The sequence below is a fragment of the Heptranchias perlo genome, chromosome 8 (assembly GCF_035084215.1).
Source record: "Heptranchias perlo isolate sHepPer1 chromosome 8, sHepPer1.hap1, whole genome shotgun sequence".
NCBI lineage: Eukaryota > Metazoa > Chordata > Chondrichthyes > Hexanchiformes > Hexanchidae > Heptranchias > Heptranchias perlo.
Window position 1 is genome coordinate 60,158,911 of NC_090332.1, and position 6,623 is coordinate 60,165,533.

Sequence of the window (6,623 nt, forward strand, 5' to 3'; positions counted from 1 at the left end):
TCATTCCCTCACTGTGCTAGAGGAGTCAAAAGTGAAATTGGGATCTGACAGTGGAGTGTGGAGGCTCCATGAAGCCAACCCCTGGTTCCTGAGCCTGCGGACTCACATCTCTGGGGCCCTGCTCTAAAAAAATTGCTGGATGAGTATCACCTTCTCATGGGGGACTGAGGACCATCTTGGTGAACTGGAAATAGATGACAGGGTTCAATGGCATCCTCAGTGACAACTTGCAGAATCGGAAAAAGATTCTTCTAATCGCTTCAGTCAAAGCTGATGTTTCCAATAAAGTTTGTGGACATTCAAAGTTTGCAAACTCAACCACTTTTTGGTTTGACAAGTCATTCAGGTAACTTCTCCTTTTCTACAGGCTTAATTTAAGTCAGAGACAATTCTGGTGTAAATGGCAGAATTTCTGGGACATCAGCTTTAGCCCTCTTTATCCCCTCATTTGTATAAATGAGCCACTTTGGAGGCAGGCACATCTTTTGCCAGCAGCCAATTCTACCAGAACTTAGCCTGTACTTAAGAATAGGTGTAACTCTGGCGTATCTGACAACATTCAGGGTTGGGCTCATAAGTGGCAAGTAACATTCGCGCCAGACAATGACCATCTCCAACAAGAGAGAGTCTAACCACCTCCCCTTGACATTCAACGGCATTACCATCGCCGAATCCCCCACCATCAACATCCTGGGGGTCACCATTGACCAGAAACTTAACTGGACCAGCCATATAAATACCATGACTACAAGAACAGGTCAGAGGCTGGGTATTCTGCGGCGAGTGACTCACCTCCTGACTCCCCAAAGCCTTTTCACCATCTACAAGGCACCAGTCAGGAGCGTGATGGAATACTCTCCACTTGCCTGGATGAGTGCAGCTCCAACACCACAAGAAGCTCGACACCATCCAGGACAATGCAGCCCACTTGATTAGCATCCCATCCACCACCCTAAATATTCACTCCCTTCACCACTGGCGCACAGTGGCTGCAGTGTGTACCATCCACAGGATGCACTGCAGCAACTTGCCAAGGCTTCTTCGACAGCACCTCCCAAACCCGTGACCTCTACCACCTAGAAGGACAAGAGCAGCAGGCACATGGGAACAACACCACCTGCACATTCCCCTCCAAGTCACACACCATCCTGACTTGGAAATATATCGCCGTTCCTTCATCATCGCTGGGTCAAAATCCTGGAACTCCCTTCCTAACGGCACTGAGGGAGAACCTTCACTACACAGACTGCAGCGGTTCAAGGCGGCTCACCACCACCTTCTCAAGGGCAATTAGGGATGGGCAATAAATGCTGGCCTCGCCAGCGACGCCCACCTCCCATGAACAAATAAAAAAGATGCCCCAAATTCTGGCCTCCTACTCTGGAACTACACCACTTTTCATCCAAAAAAATTGGAATTTCAGGCCACATTTGTTTGCTCGCAACACATTTATACATTAACATGCATAACGATTAGTTTATTTTCTTATATTTTTGAATTGAGAACTTCCATGGATGCCATGCCTGAGAGAGGAAATAAGAAAGATTTTGGTTAATATTATCAAGACGTTCCATGATTACAGGAATTATACCTAAAAATGGATTATAGCAAATATCATCCTGATGTTCCACAAAGTAGTGGGGCATGATCCCAGGAATCATTACCCAGTTAGCCTAAGATCAGCAGTCGGGAAAGTGCCTGGTATGATCAAAGTTCAATTAAATAGAGGGGAAGTCATAAAGAATAGATATAGAAGCTAGTTGTACTTTATCACTGAATTGGTCGACAAGGACAATCCATTGAATGCAACTTACTTGGATTTTCATTTGATAAAGTTCTACATATGGGGGTTATAAAAAGCATCAACTGAATTAATAACAAATTATCTAACTGGATAGTTCACACTAATTGTGGGCAATTTCTGTAATTTTATAAACATTGTTAATAACACCAAGTGAACTGGACAAGTGACAATAAGATTGATGGTGTTCAGGGAATCTGGAAAGAAGATGGGCTAAGGGATGGCAGGTGCCTTTTAATGTAGGTAAATGTTAGGGTGCATTCACACTACAAATGCAGCATCAGTGCAAAGCAGTTTCACTTCACCCTAAAGATGCAGCCTGAATCTGGTGCCATGATCCGACAACCGGAGAAGGTAGTCTCACTCCCCTTTGCTTTGGAGTCAGTTCAGGCCTTGACACTAACAACAAAACAACAACAACAACTTGCATTTATATAGCACCTTTAATGTAGCAAAACATGCCAAGGCACTTCACAGGAGCAATTATCGAACAAAATTTGACACCGAGCCACATATGGCAATATTAAGACAGGTGACCAAAAGCTTGGTCAAAGAGGTAGGAGCATTTGTAAGAAGGCCACCACTGGATTTCGGTATCCTAACAAATATATGGTGAGGAACCAGACGAATCCTTAACACCCTCACTAGGAACCGTCTGGGTGTTGGCCTAGGAGTGGTGCCTAGGTCGGCTCGCCGAACGGTCCTTACACCAACCAGTTCAGATTAATTTAAGTTAACCCTCTGTATGAAAAGCACTATACAAGCTTTCTGTATAATATTGTAAACTTTGTTAGGGAAAAGCATTATGTCAGCTTTGCTGTGAACAAAAGCTTTCTGTCTATCCAAGCAAGCGTTTTATGACCATGTGAAAGAGAAGGCCTTCTTTGGCAATTAAGCTCCTGGTACAATCCTTGTTCATCAGTTAGGAAGGGGAGTCATCCCTAGCTTTGTTATGCTTTGCTTGATGAGGATTAGTGCCATCCTAGAGGGAGGTGGTAAAGCCAAATGTTGTGTGTATAAGGGAGCAGAACTGATAGCAGCCCATTGGGACGATTGATGGGAGACCCATACAGAGCTAATTGTCTCAAAGTGTATATAAAGTCAACTGCTTTTCCACACGTTCTTCAGAATATCCACAGAGCAGGGCTGGACTACTCAATCAATCCCTCCAAAACTGCACTTCGAAGCCTTGGAAAGTGATCAACTTTGGCAGGTTGTATCCATCTTACTAGCACCTTTGATTGTACTCTTATATTTTAACCTTTGTTACTGGTTATAACTTCTTAATAAAGCAATTATACTTTGGAACCAACCACCTTACAACCTTTGATTAAGGGCTCGAGCAATAAAGTTATTTTTCTTACACCCTCAATTAGCATACCTACAAGCTACTGAGTGACTGAATTAACCCTTTCTTGCCAAATCAAGGAAGAGGTCAAACAACCTATTGTGCACCATAAGACTGTTTATTGGTTACAAAATCACAACTTACAGTTAAAGTTGAGTACACAAGCAATTAATAGATGTAGTGAGAGTTATCTAGCAATCTGAAAGCAAATCAATGGACAGTTACTCAACAAAACAAGTAGCAAAAGTTACACAGGCAATTCATTGTATCATGATGGGCCAAAAGGCCTTGTCCTGTGCTGCAACGATTCTATGATCTCTATAAATCAGCAATGACTGACAGAGTATTGATTATAGCAGTGATCACAGTCAGATTATTAGTTTGAGGTTATTTTAGGGTTAAACCCTCAGATAGCTGACAACTTAACAGCTTTGATAGCCAGTTTATTGGATATATTATCATCTAGATACTGGTGGTTAGGAATGATTGAGAGCTTACATGACCTTGTCTTTATGAGCAGCATACTTGAGTCTCCTATAAATCACCTTCCTGCAGGTACTAGCTTCTAGAGCATCAAGTCAACAAGCTCCCTTTTCAGCAACAGGGTTTGTTTATAAACTGGATAGCCAGATGGTGACGGATCGCCTAGTCTTCAGTTACATCACACCTTTAGTCACAGAGATCCACTACCACATGCTAGATCAGCTCTCCTATAAATGGATACAAGAGAGTTCCCAATTGATATGCACCACCTGAATACAATTAACACTAATTTATACAAATCACATGGATACAATTAACAGGGTTATCTATTCCACTTGGATCTTTGGTTCCGACTGAACCCACCTTATGCATGAGTTATAATATCTGAGCTGGTTTCGCTCTCACCATTCTCTCATCTGAGGCACTTATAAAGTTAAGTGACATTTTTCTCTGCCTGCAAATGTCTGGTATGGCCTTACAAGCTAACTTGGTATTTTACTCCCTGTCCTAACACACTGTACCTGTAAAGGCACCTTCTGCGTCTGCAAGGTAAAGGGTCTTATGGAACAAAGAGAACCTAAGTAAACTAACAGAGAGAGAATGTTCTACAATTACAGAGAGGGACAGCTTGTTCTCTATATGACTGAACTGCTTCTAGAAATAAATTACTACAGACTGTCTTCAAACATATGAATTAAGAGCAGGAGTAGGCCATTCAGCCCCTTGAGCCTGCTCTGCCATTTGATAAGATCATGGCTGATCTGATTGTGACCTCAACCTTACTTTCCCATCTACCTACTATAAACTTTGACTCCCATGTTAATCAGGAATCTAACTCAGCCTTGAAAATATTCAATGACCCTGCCTCAACCACTCTCTGGGGAAGGGAGTTCCACAGACTCATGACCCTCAGAGAAAAAAATTCTCCTCATCTCTGTCTTAAATGGGAGACCACTTATTTTTAAACTCTGGCCCCTAGTTCTAATCTCTCCCACAAGGGGAAACATCCTCTCAGCATCTACCCCTTCAAGTCCCCTCAGGATCTTATATGTTTCGATAAGATCACCTCTCATTCTTCTAAACTCCAATGTATACAGGGCCAATTTGTCCAACCTTTCCTCATAAAATAACCCCCTCATCCCAGGAATCAGTCGAATGAGCCTGCTCTGAACCGCCTTTAAAGCAATTATGTCTTTTCTTAAATAAGGAGACCAAAACTGCACACAGTATTCTGGATGTGGTCTCACCAATGCCCTGTACAACTGTAGCAAAACATCTCTACTTTTATATTCCATTCCCCTTGCAATAAATGACAACATTCCATTTGCCTTCCTAATCACTTGCTGTACCTGCATACTAACTTTTTGTGATTCATGTACTAGGACACCCAGATCCTTCTGCACCTCAGAGTTCTGCAATCTCTCTCCATTTAAATTATATACTGCTTTTCTATTCCTCTGGCAAAGTGGACAAGTTCACATTTTCCCACATTATATTCCTTCTGCCAAATTTTTGCCTACTCACTTAACCTATCTATATCCCTTTGCAGACTCCTCATGTCCTCTTCACAACTTACTTTCCTACCTACCTTTGTGTCATCAGCAAATTTAGCAACCATACATTCAGTCTCTTCATCCAAGTCATTGATATAGATTGTAAATAGTTGAGGGCCAAGCACTGATCCCTGTGGCACTCCACTCGTTACATCTTGCCAACCTGAAAATGACCCATTTATGCCTACTCTCTATTTCCTGTTAGCTAACCAATCCTTTATCCATGCTAATATGTTACCCCCTACAACATGAGCTCTTATTTTGTGTAGTAGCCTTTGATGTGACACCTTGTCAAAAGCCTTTTGGAAATCCAAGTACATCACATCCACAGGATCCCCTTTATCCACATTGCTTGTTACTTTCTCAAAGAACTCTAATAAAATAGTCAAACACGATTTCCCTTTCACAAAGCCGTGTTGACTCTGCCTAATTGCTTTGAGATTTTCTAAGTGCCCTGTTGTAACCTCCTTAATAACAGATTCTAGCATTGGATCTAGATGTTAAGCTAACTGGCCTGTAGTTTCCTGCTTTTTATCTCCCTCCTTTCTTGAGTAGCGGAGTTCCATTCACTATTTTCCAATCTAATGGGACCTTTCCAGAATCTAGGGAATTTTGGGAAAATACTACTGCATCTACCATTAATTGATTGTCTGAGGGGTGCAAAACCCTCTATTTTTATATCTTGATTTTGAAGGGAGGTTTCCCTACATTCAATTAACCGATCAAAGTGACGCATGTGTCAGAAGGACTCACCAACCACCCCCCCAACCTTCTGTCAATCAAATCTGATAAATGTGGAGTCCTGTGATTATAATTGAGTCAATGGGGCATGACTTTATCCCCAGCACAACAGACTTAGTGTCTATGATTTTTATGACCCTTTTCCTATCAATCTTGCATTTCTTGAGCCGCTTTTCACAAAAATGGGGAAAGGCGGCATCTTTATCCTCCCAACGTGTTATTCTAAATGGAGAACAAGATTTTATTGCAGTAAGGAATATCTTGTGTTTATATACAGTCCTTTCTGGAGTCATTACTTAGGATCTTTATTGCTTTTCCATAGCTTAAATCAGCCAAGAACTTGTGTTAGCCAACAGCTTTTCCCAGCATTCAGTTGAACAGCTGAACTCCATATTGTGTGGTCAGCTCAAGGTAAAACTCCATTTTAGACACATTTTAAAGGAAAAAGGACTTGCATTTATGTCGCACTTTTCACAACCTCAGGACATCCCAAAGCAAGTTACAGCCAATGAAGTATAGTCACTGTTGTAATGTAGGGAACACAGCAGCTAATTTCACACACAACAAGGCCCCATAAACAGCAATGACCAGATAACCTGCTTTAGTGATGAATATTGGCAATGTCACTGAGAGAACACCCATAGTGTCATGGGATCTTTTATGTCTACCGGAGAGGGCAGATAGGGCCTTGGTTTAA